Source organism: Saimiri boliviensis, chromosome X (assembly GCF_048565385.1).
Source record: "Saimiri boliviensis isolate mSaiBol1 chromosome X, mSaiBol1.pri, whole genome shotgun sequence".
In the NCBI taxonomy this organism is placed as follows: domain Eukaryota; kingdom Metazoa; phylum Chordata; class Mammalia; order Primates; family Cebidae; genus Saimiri; species Saimiri boliviensis.
The window spans coordinates 55,759,405-55,774,374 of NC_133470.1; the positions used below are offsets into that span (position 1 = coordinate 55,759,405).

Sequence of the window (14,970 nt, forward strand, 5' to 3'; positions counted from 1 at the left end):
ATTGTTTATAATATTTCATGATAGACTATTTATACTACAAGTCTTTGAAGAAGATGAAATGTAGAAGAAAGAAGGACATAGATATCAGGAGTCTGTACCCTGCCTATGATTTTCCCTTTTGGGTGGGAAGCCAGGAGGTAAAATAATTTTAGTGCAACCTTTATGTGATTATGTGTAAGTTTCTCTTTGGACCTCATTGCTCTATCAGTACAATGACAGGATTAGGCGAGATGGTCTTCAAGATTCTTTCCACTTTTGACATCCATTTTCTTATTCATTTATCTATCTATCTATCTATCTATCTATCTATCTATCTATCGATCTATCGATCTATCTATCTATCCATCTATCTATCTATCTATTCAACATGTATATTATAGAAACTAAATATTGGGCCATGTTCAAGGTCCTGGAGACATTTCTGTGAATAAGCATGCTCCCTGACTTTCAAAGAATATACATTTTTTAAGGGAAAGTGGTAGGGAGGGTAAGGTAAAGGGGGAGAGCAGTTAGCCAACAAGATCAAAATTAGATGGCAGAAGCTATAGGATACAGTAAGGATACAAGACGGAGATTGTTACCTCTACCTGCAAAGATCAGGGAAAGTTTCATAGAAAAAGTGAGTTGACATTTTCAAAATTATCAGTATTTTTAAAATTTATTTTAATCGACATATAATAATTGTACCTATATATGGGTTATAGTATGATAGATAATGGTTGAATGTGTAATGGTCGATTCAGGGTAATTAGCATACCCATCATCTCAAATAATTATCATCTCTTTATGTTGGAATCATTCAAATCTTCTCTCTAGCTATTTGAAATGTCAAGTAAGTTGTTGTTAACTACAGACGCCCTACATTGTTATAGAATGCTAGAACTTATTCCACCTACCCAGTATTTTTTTAGTCTATTAACTATCCTCTTCCTATATCCCTTTGCCCTTTCCCTTTCCAGCCTCTAGTTACCACTGCTCTACCTTCTACTTTTATGAAATCAGCTTTAGATTCCCTATATGAATGAAAACATGTGGCATTTAACTTTTTCTGCCTAATTTATCTCACTTAGCATAATGTTCTCTAGGCACATTCATTTTACCATAATGACAGGATTTCACTATTTTCTATGTATTAAAAATATTCCATGGTATACATGTGACACATTCTTTTCATCTGTTCATCTGTTGATTACACATTCTTTTCATCTGTTCATCTGTTCATAGGTTGATTCCATATATTGGCTATTGTGAATAGTGCTGCAGTAAATTTGGGAGTGCAAATCTCTTCAACATATTGATTTCCTTTCCTTTGGATATATACCCCGTAGTGCATTGCTGAGTCGTATGGTAGTTCTGTTTCTAGTTTTTTGAGGAACTTCCATATCGTTTACCATAATGACTGTACTAATTTACATTCACACCAACAATGTATAAGAGTTCCCTTTTCCCCACATCCTCCACAGCATTTTTTACCTTTTATCTTTTTGATAATGGTCATTCTAAGTGGGACAAGATAGTATCTCATTAGGTTTTAATTTGCATTTCCCTGATGATTAGTGATATTGAGCAGTTTTTCCTATGCTTGTTGCCCATTTGTATGTCTTCTTTAGAGAAGTGTTTATTCAGAATATTTACTCATCTTTTATTGCATTATTTGGCTTTTGCTGTTAAGTTCTTTTTATATCTGGGTTATTAATTTTCTGTCAGATGAATAGTTTGCAAATACTTTCTCCCATTTTATAGGTTGCCTCTTCACTCTGTTGATTGTTTTCTCTGTTGTGCAGAAGGTTTTTAGTTTAATGTAATTCCTTGTCTATTTTGTTTTTGTCACCTGTGCTTTTGAGATTTTATCAATACAATCATTGACAGGCCAATATCCTGAAGATTTTCCCTTGTGTTTTCTTTTAGCAGTTTCATAGTTTTGGGTCTTCTATTAGATCTTTACTTCATTTTGAGTTTTTGTTTTTGTATGTGGTGAAAAACAGTGGTATAGTTTTATTACTCTGCATATGGATATTTAATCTTCTCAGCACAATTTATTGAAGAAACTATTCTTTCCTCAGTGCATATTCTTGGTGTCTTAGTTGAAAATCAGTTGGCTGTAAGTATATGGATTTGCTTCTGGATTGTCTGTTCTGTTCCATTGATTTATCATTGTCTTGAATCCTGAAAAATGAGTAAAATAATAGACATTCTGCAAGAGTTGTGGTGGGGAAAAAAGTGAATAGTATTTGCAAAGTTATTACAACATTAAAAAACCATGATATAGTTAGAAAATTTTAATCCTCAAGTGAGAAGTTTAGTTCATAGAAAGCCTTGAGCACTACAATAAGATCAGCTTCTTTTTTGTTTAAAATTAACTCTTACTCTTGAATCATGGCTTGCTTGCTCTCAGAACCTAGTCCAGGGATTTCTATGGAATACATTAAATAAGGTATTGGTTAAGATTTTAGATAGCATAGCAACAACAAAAAAGTAAAGAAAATATCAAGGAATAAACTCAACTCCAAAATTTAATGGCTACATGAAGAAAACTTGGAATTCTACTGAGGAACATAAAAGATAACTTGCATAAATATACAAATGTGTTGCTTTTGGATAAGAAACTCAAAGTTGTAAAGGTGTCCCCTGAATTTGATCCCCTGAAAGTCCTCTGAAAATTCCACTGAAGTTGTTCTATAAATTTAATGTAAGAGTAAGAAGGGCACTAACTGAATATATGTGTATGGCCAATTCAGGTTTAGACAGGCTGATTGAAAAGTTTATATGGAAAATAAAAGAGACTATCCATAAAATTTCTAAAAGTAAAATGCATTATTCAGATATTCCTGCAACAATTCTGCATAACAAACAGCCTCAAAATTTTAGTAGCTAATAGCTGAAACACCAACATTCTTCTTCTTATCATTTCGTTTGGTCATGGGTCTGTGGGACACTTGTTGTTCTGCTGACCTCAACTGGGCTCATTAATTTTTGACTTTGGGCTGTGGTTTTGGTACATGTATGTTCCATATGACACTTTTCTGCTTGGGCCAGCAGCTACCCAGGACATGTTCATCTCATGGTGACTTACAAAAGCCTAAGAGAGCAACATAAAATATTAGGCACAGTTAAGACCTTTGCTCACATCACATCCTCTAAGGTTCCGTTAGCCAAAGCAAGTCACAGAGCCAAACCCAACATCAAGTAATCATGTTAATATGCTATGTATAGTAAGAAGTGTTGCAAAGTTAAATAGTAAAATATGTAGATAAGTGAAGAGTTGGAAGCAATAATTCAAACCACAACAATAATAATAGATAAAATTTCATCTACAAGATATGACAACATAAAATAAAGCTATGATGGGTTAAAATATTTGGAGGCTTATTTATGAAAGCACAGGAAGATCAATGAGAGATGCAAATATATGTTAAAAATTAGTATATGAAGGCCAGGTGCAGTGGCTCATGCCTGTAATCCCAGCACTTTGGGAGGCCGAGGCAAGCGGATCATCTGAGGTTGGGAGTTCGAGACCAGCCTGACCAACATGGAGAAATCTCTTGTCTATAAAATAATAATAATAATAATAATAAATTAGCATATGATAAAGGTAATGGGTCAGTTGAGATTCTCTTATTTCTGGCATCATAAATTGACTCTGGGTAATTTAAGCAAAGCAAAGAAAAAGAGTTACTGGAAGCATTTCAGAAAGTGCGTAAAGTCACCCAAAAAGAGAACCAGGTTTAGAAATGGGCAGGAAACAAAAAAGACGACAGGAAAAAGCATAGCTAAGGTAAAATAGCAGAAATTTCTGGCTAGGACATCCATCAGAACATGTTTATGAGGGTGAATTCTGAGTCCTTGTCTTGATTGCATCACACTAAGATTCAAAGTTCTGGGGGAAAGTACTCGATTACTTAATTAGCATCCTAGCTGCCAGAAGGTGGGAAAATGCATATCTGATTTCATTTGGTTTTTGTTATTTTATTTGTGGAAGGGAAAGAGAAGCCCACATTAATGGGAAAGGTTTCTGAATGCCAGGAAGCCTCCCGTAAGTGTCTACAGCATATTACATTTTCAACACAGAAAGGTATGGAGTATTCAGTAAATACTGAGACTATGGATGACCAATTTTAGGAGTAGGGGAGGAGGCTAGGTCTCTACCTCATTTTTCACATGAAAATAAACGGACTGAAATGTAAGAGATACAACTAATTTTGCGGTAAGAAAAGAGAAGAAAATTGTATTTTAATTGTTGTACTTTTCAAAGCAAGACATTGAATCCAGAAGGGACAAACGAATTGATACATTGATAAATAAAATACATTAACATTAAACATTCTTGCCGCGCACAGTGGCTCGCGCCTGTAATCCCAGCACTTTGGGAAGCTGAGGTGGGTGGATCGCGAGGTCAAGAGATCGAGGCCACCCTGGTCAACATGGTGAAACCCGGTCTCTACTAAAAATAAAAAAATAAAAAATTAGCTGGGCATGGTGGCGCGTACCTGTAATCCCAGCTACTCAGGAGGCTGAGGCAGGAGAATTGCCTGAACCCAGGAGGCGGAGGTTGCAGTGAGCCGAGATCCCACCATTGCACTCCAGCCTGGGTAACAAGAGCGAAACTCCATCTCAAAAACAGACAAACAACAACAACAACAAAAAATATTAAACGTTCTTATGCACAAATAAAACATAAGAAAATAAATGACAAATTGGAAAAAATATTTCAAATACATACAACAATGATTTAATTTTTTAAAATTCCTTTAATGCATAAAATCTTTTTTTTAGTTAGTAAAGAGATCATGAATGGAGAAATGAAGTGCAAAAATAAGAAACTCACACAGAAGGCATAGCAAATAGATTTTAAACAGGAAAAGAGTCTCAACCTCACTAAATTTAAAAATAAAAATTAACCTAATAGCAAAACAATATTTTGCAGGTAGCAAGGAGGCAAAATATCAGGTGGGATCAGGTTGCCTAGGTTTGAATCCCAGTTTTGCCTCTTACTGCTGTGTGACTTGAGCAAGTCATTTAATCTCTCTGTGCTTCAATTTTCTAATCTGAGTTAATATATGTAAAGCACTTACATAGTGTTTGCCACATCATAAGCACTATATGTGTTATCTGTTGTCGTTGTTGTTAGAGAAGTCCCACAAATAAACTTTGTTTTCACTTTTTTTTTCTCCAAGTGTGGTAAACGGTGATGAAATTCTGAGGAGGGAAGATGTTATTTAAAGAGTTTCAGGAATTATTATGTTACATATTATATAATACTCGCAAAGAAAAATTTTCATTCCCATTTTAGATATGGAGAAACTGAGATTCTGAGAACTAATGACACTTGTGTAAAGTCACATGACGTGTATTGCAGAATGAGGATTGAAACAAGCCCGTCCAACAAACAGGGCAAGGATCTTTTTACCACCAAGATGCATTCTCCAGAAAGAGTGAAAACGGTTTGGGCGAGGGAAGCCAGATCTCCAGATCCGCTGAAGATAAAAAAAAGTGACTCAATTCTGGTTGGATATGAGAAAGAACTTTTGTTTCTTTTTTGAAAATCTCCCTCAAGGCAAGTGCACATTTGTTTAATCATCTTGTTTAAGTTTTAAAAATAAAATATTTAATTGAGGGGCTCTCTAGATGCCTCTCCAATTTTTCTGTTAGATTTCTCATCAAGTTTTTATTCAGAAAGCAATGCTTGCACTTGGCAACAAATTCAAATAGCATGAAAGGGTATGGAGTGAAATATAAGTCTCTTTTCCTCTCCAGATCCTTAACTTTCCAGGTTCCTCCACAGAGGCAAATAGTATTGGAAGTTTCTTGTGAATAATTTTATAAACATTCTACACAAGTATACATAAATGCACTTTGTTCTTCCTCTCTTAAGTAACAGTTTCATTCTATGCATAGTTTTACATACTTTTTTTAACGTAATAACACAAGCATATATAGAAATATCTCACTTTTAAAAATAATAGCTTAGTATTCAATTGGTTGTATGTTCCATAATCTATACAACATGGCTCCTATTGATGGCCACTGGCTGTTATGAATAATGCTGTAATTAACTTCTTTGTACCTATTTCTCAGTACATATGTGAATATATCTTGAAAAAATTCTTTCTAGTAGAATTGCTAAATCAATTGGGCATTTTGATAGAAAGTAAAAAATGCCCTGCACAGAGGATGCATATCAATTTATACCTCCATCAGTAGAGTGTGATTGTGACAGTGCATGTTTGCTTGTCTTGCCATATCTGTCACACCTTTGTAAACACCATGTTATTATCAAATTTTTTTAACTTTACCAATTATACCCATAACACTTATGTGCTGGACACTGATCTCTGTGGTTTGCATATATTAACTCATGTAACCCTTACAAAGCACTGATGAGATGGGTATTATGTTCTCTACACTGCAGATGAGGAAACTGAGGCAAAGGGTGATTATGTAATTAGGAAGTAGTGGGGCTTACACCCAGAAATCTAGTTCCAGAATCTATACCCTTTGTTCCTGTGCTGAAACACTTCTAAATTCCTTCTCTTTATCCTCTTCCCTCAATGAAGCAATTTTTTTTTTTTTTTGTCCTGTGTTAAGAACTCAAGCCCTTTTCTTCCTTAATGTCCAGGTGAAGGGCAGGCAGAAATGTTTACTACCACTGTCACTTAATAGGGATCAATATATTATACTGAAAATTAACAATCTTCAAATCAGGAATGTCACAGACGGCATGTGGGAAGCAAGTTTTCTTGGCTTGTTTTGGGTTATTAATTAGACTGATTTTCTTTCTTCTGTGGCTTTCTTCAGGGCATGGTAGGCCCTTTGGGTTCCTTTTTCACCTTTCAACACAAATTTATTGTTTTTAAAAATAAATTTTTAGTTTGAGATACTTGCAGAGTCACGTGTAATTGTCAGAAAGATACAGAGATCCCTGCACTTTTTACCAAGTTTCTCTTCATGATAATATCTCAAGAAACTATAGTATAATATCAGAACCAGGATATTAACATTGATATAGTCAATATACCTAACACTTCCAACACCACAGGAATCCCTATTGTTGCTGTTTCATAGTCATCTCTACCTCTCTTCCCACCTAAAGCCCTTATTAACATAGGACAATTAATCTATTCTCTATCTCTATAATTTTGACTTTTCAAGGATGTTATGCAAATAAAATTATACAATGTAAACTTTTTGAATTGGTGTTTATTCATTGAGCAAATTTTATGGAGATTCATCCAAGTTGATGTGTGTATCAATAGTTTGTTCTATTATATTGCTATGGAGTATTTCATGTTATGGCTGTACCACAGTTTGATGAACCATTAACCTATAGAAAGACATTTTGGTTGTTTCCAGTTTGGGGTTATTATAAACGAGGCTGTTATGAATATTCATATATAGACTTCTCTGTGGTCCTAACTTTTCATTCCTCTGAGGTAAATGACTAGCAGTGTAACTTCTGTGCCACATGGTAAGTGAATGTTTAGTGTTTTTGTTTGTTGTTAACTGTCAGACTATTTTCCAGAGTGGCTATACTATTTAATACTCCCATCATCAAGGTGTGAGTTTTTCAATTTCTTCGTATCCTCTTCAGAATTTGATGTTGCCAGTATTTTTCATTTTAGCCATTCTGATTAGGTGTCTAGTGATATTGCATTGTGGCTTAAATTTACATTTCCCTAATGGCTAACAATAGTGAACATGTCCTTATGCTCACTTTATTTGCATCTGTATATCCTCTTCAGTAAAACATCTGTTAAATGTCTTTTGTCAATTTTCTATCTGGATTGTTTAGTGATTTTTTTTTTAACTGTTGAGTTTTGAGAGTTATTTATATATTCTAGACGCTAGTCCTTTGTCAAATGTATTGTTTGCAAGTAATTTTTATAACTCTGTAGCTTGTCTTTTGGTCTTTTTATCAGTCTTTGGCAAAGCAAAAGTTTTTAATTTTGGTGAGGTATAAATTTATCAAATTTTAATTTTATGAGTTGTGCTTCGGGTATCAAGTCTAAGAATAATTTTCCTTGTACTAGATTCCAAAGACTTTTACCTGTTTTGTTTCTAAATGTTTTATAAGGTTATATTTAGGTCTGTGATTCATTTTGATAATTTTTACACAAGCTGTGAGGTTTAGTTCAAAATTCCTTTTGTAGGGGGCACTATAATTGTCCAATTGATCCAACATCATTTGTTGAAAAAGATAACATTCCTCCATTGAGTCTTACACCTTTGTTAAAAATTAGTTGTAGATATTCTTATGAATATATTTCTAGGTTCTCTATTCTCTTCTTTCAATCTTAAAATATAAGATTCAGGAAATGTAATTAAGTATAAAGTTTACTTGTGTAGACAGCTTGAGGACAACTACCCAGAAAATACAGACTCCAAACAAATGGAAACAATATTCCAAAGTGGGTAAATTAAGGGTTCATTTATGTAGGGCAATTAACAGGATTACAACAATTTCCATACAAGGTAAATACATGTCTTGTAGAGATTGTATTGGTGATAGCTTGCTAAAATCGAATGAAGACTGCTTCAACATTCTGTAAGGTCAAATGATGATCCTAGAGAGTCTTATCTCTGGCATCACAAGGCCTTTCTTAATCACTTACAGGAAAAAGCAGAAGTTGTAGCTGCCCGCTACATGACTCCGGCTGCTTCACCACATTCCCCTCAAGGCTCAAAATAATTTAAAATTCCATTAGCTTTAAGTTCAAATTATTTAATTTCACATTTTCTCCTTTTTATCAAGATCTTCCTAAGAATATATTGTACACAAACTCAGATGGTTTGGCTACTTTTATGTTCAGGAACTTAGTCACACATCACCAGGAAGGCTTATGCTTAGAGAGTCAAGTCCCACATTTCAGGGAATAGTCAGACTATAAAGCTGATTGGCTATATGCTGAATTTAGACCAAAATGAAGGAGTTGACCTTTTGAGTTAAGCCAAGATACATGGCTGCATCTTCAAATAATGCGGTTCTTTGAGCAACTATTATTATAGTTTTATTTTTAATTGTGCAAACCAGGGGTCCCCAAACTTTTTACACAGGGGGCCAGTTCACTGTCCCTCAGACCGTTGGAGGGCCGGACTATGCAAGGTGTGACACCCTTAACAGCCAGCGCTGCTGCCTCCACTATCCCAGACAGTGGTATACAGTGTCACGGGCCCAGCACCGCCTCCAGTGCTGTATACAGGGATGGTGGTGATCAGCCTGTGACACTGTGTATACAGCATCCTGGACATCTGCAGCAGTGGTGGGCCTCTTCTTTGGGAAACCCACTGCTGCATGTTTCCCCTATTATAAGACACCTCCTAAAAATAAGACAGCTCCCGTCTTTTGGGGGTAAAATTAATATAAGACAGGGTCTTATAATAGGGAAAACACGGTGTGTAGTAATGTTGGGGGAGACTTTTGGGCAAAGGGAGGTTATAGGGGCCATTATGTTGTTGTACATTTGGGGGAGTATGGGGGCCATTGTACTGTGTAGTAATGGTTATAGTGCTTTGCCTTTCTTCCTACTTCTGCTGTTATTTCACACTGCTTCTGGTGATGTTGGGCGCCGCAGCCGCAGACCGGATGTGTGTCATATGGCACGCTTCCGGAGCCGTGACGCATGTGTCCCACGTCACTGAAAGTAGTACTGTATGTGAGCGATGCTGCGCTTTACGGTGCTGCCACATACTGTGCTCCTCTCACTGACCACCAATGAAAGAGGTGCCCCTTCCTGAAGTGCGGCGGGGGGGGCCAGATAAATGGCCTCAGGGAGCCGCATGCGGCCCGCAGGCTGTAGTTTGGGGACCCCTGGTGCAAACCATTGCAAACAAATGTTGCGGCAGCAGTAAAGATGAAAACAAGGTTAAAATACAACAGATGACTTTAATTTCTAGAACAGTTTCTGCCACCAGGTTACCAAAGATCCAAACCAGCTGCTTAGCCCATCATTCAGAGAGCATATTAGATGAAAAAGGTTGGTTATTTGGTTTTTCGTATCAGCCATTAATTTAGTGATGTTATCCAATTCATCTGGAATATAGGCACAACACTAATTTTTTATGATAGTGCAGTATTCCCCTTGGGCTGTAGTACATCTAAAGCCATATGTTCTAAAATACAGCCTTTCTCATATGAACAACTTAATTGTTTAATAAAAAGATACCCACGAAGCTGTCATTTGTGGCCTTTTTTGTGTAATTGGTTAAGGCTTCTAAATGCCAAATGACATCCTCGATATTCAGTTATAGCAGAAAGATGGAAGCTAAATGAGCATACCAATGGAACACAGAAAAAGTGCAATGAAATTGTAAATAAGGAAAATTTGCAGGTTTTGAAAAGGTATGAACTATTTAACGTTTTGCCCAGACATAACCCAAAGAATATATCCTTACAATACTGGGAGTAACCATGGCCATGGATTGATTCTATGTAGCCAAAATGTTCCATTCAGAGCTAGCCAATAAATATACAGTTATTGTGCCCATTTAGTGGTATACAAATCAGTATTTTGTAATATAATGATGTGGATACTCTGTTTCTTGGGTATCTATCCCACATATTTAGTGCTGTTGGATTGTGTATCTTTGGTGTGATTCTTTTGTTCCTAGTGTAAATGAATGAACTAAGCTGACCAAAAGAGGGGATAAGCCAGACAAAACTGTCCCGATTTCTTTTTATAACATCTTGAAATTGAATTGTCTTGTTTCTCTGCTGGGACAGTGCTAACATTAAACCTAATGAATTGGCTACCAAAAATCTCTTCCTATGTCCCTTGCTTGGTAAAGTATTATTAATAGGTCAGTGTTATATGGCATTCTTGGTTATACTTGTGTTAAGCACCAATAACTTTTCATAGGTCTGTCTTTTACAATTGTAAATAGAAACAGCTAGTGTTTACCAGAATGGGTTGATCTTAAATTAAGCAAAACCAATGAAAGAGCTTTGGGAAAGGAATTTTAAAAGCCTCAGTTAATTTTGCCAACTGAGCTTTGATTACTCCACTTGTACATTCCACTAACCCAGATGACTGGAGGTGATAGTCACAATAAAAATGTTAGAGAATGGGCCAGACTTTACATATTAACTAAATTTTTTTTCCAGTGAAGTGATTATTTCTGTCATGATGAATTTCTACAGGAGTTCCCAAAGTTGGAATAATTTTTTCTAACATAACTTTACTTGCCACTATCATTATTGCTATTCTGAATGAAAATGCTTCTAAAAAATAAGAAAACTCAAATAATTATTGGAATGTACTTGTATCATTGTGACAGTGGCATAAAATGGATAAAATTGAATTGCCATACCTTGACAGGGCCTTTGGATAAAAAGAAACAACCTTGAAATCTGTGTAAAGGTTTTCCTATATTATGTTTTGGGCAGATGTGGCAAAAATTGTATGCTTTATAAGTAACAGTTGGTGAAGGCTTATAATTGTATTGGAGCTACAATGACTTAAATCATGTGCATAAGTTAGGAAGATAACTAATGTGGTTTGAGGCATGGGTAGAACATTTAGTCCAAACCATAGCCCAGTCTCAAAGAACTATGTTCCTCCTTTTGTTTCCCAATCTTCTTATTCTGTTTTTGGATCTTTGAATTGAACTTTTTTTTTTTTAATCAAAACCAAGTGCTTTTTAAAAAGTTAAAAGTACATTTATTTTCCTATTTAGATACTTTCATAGCAGTCATTTGGCTATATTATTTCCCAATTTATTTCATTTGCTTTCTGGAAAGTCAGACTTTGAATGGCCTATAATCTTGATAATGACTAATTATTTTGGCAATAATATGCCTTCTAATAATTCTGAAACAAGTTATTCTTTTTTTATGTACTGACTTTGTTTCCATAGCATTTCAAAGGCATTGGCTACTCCAAAGACGTATTTGCTGTATAAATATTAGCGGTTGTTCTTTCAGCCAATTGATAAGTTCTAATTAATTCTGTTAACTCTATTTTTTTGAGCTGACCTTGCTTCCAAAAGATAAACACATTTTGTTTCCTCAATTAAAGATTTATAGCATAAACAGTATGACAAACTCCAGATTTATTTTTCAAGTAAGATCCATATGTAAACTAAACAACATTGGTATTTTTAGTAAGGGGAGTTCTTTGTAGGTGGATCCTAGGAGTGAAAAGCTATTTAATTAAAATTATTCAATCACGTGGCATTTTATCTGAAGGCAGAAGCAGAAGAATGGTAAGATTCAGATTATTGCATCTGGAGATTAAAATATAGGGAGAGTTAAGAAGAAATTCATAGGAAGCCAATCTATTAACTGAATCTCTTTTATATATTTTTGTAGTAAAATATCACATAGACATAACACATATAAACTATAGGCATACAGACACACAGACAGAAGCAGGTCAGGTCTTAGAGCTGTATGAAATTATTCAATTGTCAGTTTTTAAATAGTTTCTCTCCCTTCTTTAGACTGTCAGCTTCTTCATTGTCTGTTCTGTAGCCCTAGACAATTGGCAGCTAGTCAACCCTAAATTTGCATTTCCAAAGACATTATACTTAGGTGAAAATGTATAGTCCAAAGTCACAGAACATAGATCTAAACACCATTATTTGCTGAGACAAAGAAGGGCATAAAGAACCAGTGAAGAAAAGATTGCCAGGAAAAGTATCCTGAGCTAAGGTAAGGCTTGTTATGTAAATTTTAAGCCTATGTCCTCCCCATAATAATCAACTTAGATTTTTCTTGATTAGATTACTGACTTCAGGTTAGAGCCCTTTAATGTACAGGGCAAGAAAAGCATGCTGTTTTCACTGCCTAATAATGGCATATGTGAAAACCAAGTGTAGCTGGAAAGCAGACTACTTCAGTTACCCCATGGGAGTCTTTTCTTCCTCACTGGTGAGTTTTTCCATAGCTTCAATGTGTCCAAACCACACTTATCTATATGCACAAATAAACAAGTAATAACCTACAGCAACAACCACTTATTGTAAATGCTATCAGCCACCTCCAAACTGCAGCCCTTACCAGGTGGCTTGTCAGCATTTCACACCCACAGGTCAAGTTTTTTCAAAGAATAAAGTAACCACCATTAAGGCCAAAAGTCAGAGAGATCAGGGAAAGAGATCAGAGCTTTATAGCTGGGAGAAATCTTTCCATGACTCTCCAGACTCCACAAGAAAAACAAAAGACCTCCAAAGGGATGTGTGGGGATTTTTTTCTGTGCAGGTCTCAGGGCTCCTAGAAGTCTCCTCTATATTTTTTGAAGTGGTATAAAAGATGACAAATGGAAGGAGGAGCAGAAGTAGAATGAAATGGAATAAGAAATCTTATAGTAGGCCAATTGGGAAGATTGTAAGCCTTCCAAAAGACAAAAATTATCTGTTTGGTACTATTGAATGTTGAGAAATATGACTACGTTATTAATTGTTCTTGGATTCTGTGCAAATTTCCATCCTGTACATTTGGTTTTCTTTCCAGAAGGAGGAGAAGGTTAACTGGGATTGCACAACAAATACTCAAGCCTCTTATTATCTAACTCAAAACTCTAGATCTTACTCTCTCCAAAGCCTGATTTTAGAGGGTAATGCTTAAATTTTAGAAGACATTTTGATAAATGTATGTGATTTTTATTGGAGCAGCTAGAATAATTTTTCCAATATTGGTGGAGGGTTTTGACAACAATTAATTAAGTACTATCTTTAACAGCTCCTGTAATTCTTCATTATTTATCAATGTAGTTTCCTCCATGATGATATAAATTGTAATTTTCAAATTAAGAGAATCAGATTTTGAAAAAAAAATTGTACTCGTAGTTCTATTTTATTTTCTAATTCTAAATACATTTCCCCCTTTTGAGAGAGGAACAAATGGAAAATATATTATTCTAAGAATATTTTTTCTGTCAAATGGATGGGGCCAGAGGCAGTCAAGAGGAAAACATTTGTTCTCAGTAGAGAACCCCAAAGGTATCAGAAGACAAGACATAACCAATATCAGAGCTGAACTGAAAAACATAGAGACACATATACTAAAATTGGAATAATACAGAGAAGATTAGCATGACTCCTGCACAAGGATGACCCACTCTGCTTTTCTTTCTTATCCATGTGACAAGTTATTTCCCTAATTATTTCCAATGCAGTCTTCTAGATATTTCAGTTGAAGATGCTGTATTCACTCTCCCTTTTCATTCCCATCCATGAGAAGATTCAAATAAACACAATAAGGAATATTAAGTATGATATTACCACTGACCCAACAGAAATACAAACAACCGTCAGAGAATACTAATAAACACTTATATTTATAAACTAAAAAATCTAGAAGGAATGAATAAGTTCCTGGACACATACACCCTCTCAAGACTGACCAAGAATGAAACTGAATCTCTGAATACACCAGTGGCAAGTTCCGAAATGACCAGAGGGATTCACAGCTGAATTCTACCAGAGGTACAAAGAAGAGCTGGTACCATTTTTATTGAAGCTGTTTCAAAACATTGAAAAGAAGAGACTCCTCCCTAACTCATTCATTGAGTCCAGCATCACCCTGATACTAAAACCTGGCTGAGACATAACAATAACAAAAACTTCGCGGCAATATCATTGATGAACATCGATGCAATAATCCTCAACAAAATACTGGCAAACTGAATCCAGCAGCACATCAGAAAGCTTATCCACCATGATCAAGTAGGCTTCATCTCTGGGATGCAAGGTTGGTTAAATCAATAGGTTGTAAATTAATAGAGGTGATTCATCACATAAACAGATGTAAAGACAAAAACCACATGATTATTTCAAAAGATGCAGAAAAGGCCTTTATTTATTTATTATTTATTTATTTATTGTTTCATTTTCATAGGTATTTGGGGAACAGGCAGTGTTTAGTTACAAAAGTTAGCTCTTTAGTGTTGATTTTGAGATTTTGGTGCACCCATCACCTGAGAAGTATACGCTGTACCCTATTTGAAGTCTTTTATCTCTCACACCATTACCACC

At 35.3% G+C, this 14,970-nt stretch overlaps 1 pseudogene; it reads left to right on the plus strand.

Moving 5' to 3' along the window:
• Positions 1-13,973: 13,973 nt before the first annotated feature.
• On the plus strand, positions 13,974-14,072 carry LOC120366670 (U6 spliceosomal RNA; annotated as a pseudogene).
• Positions 14,073-14,970: the final 898 nt, after the last annotated feature.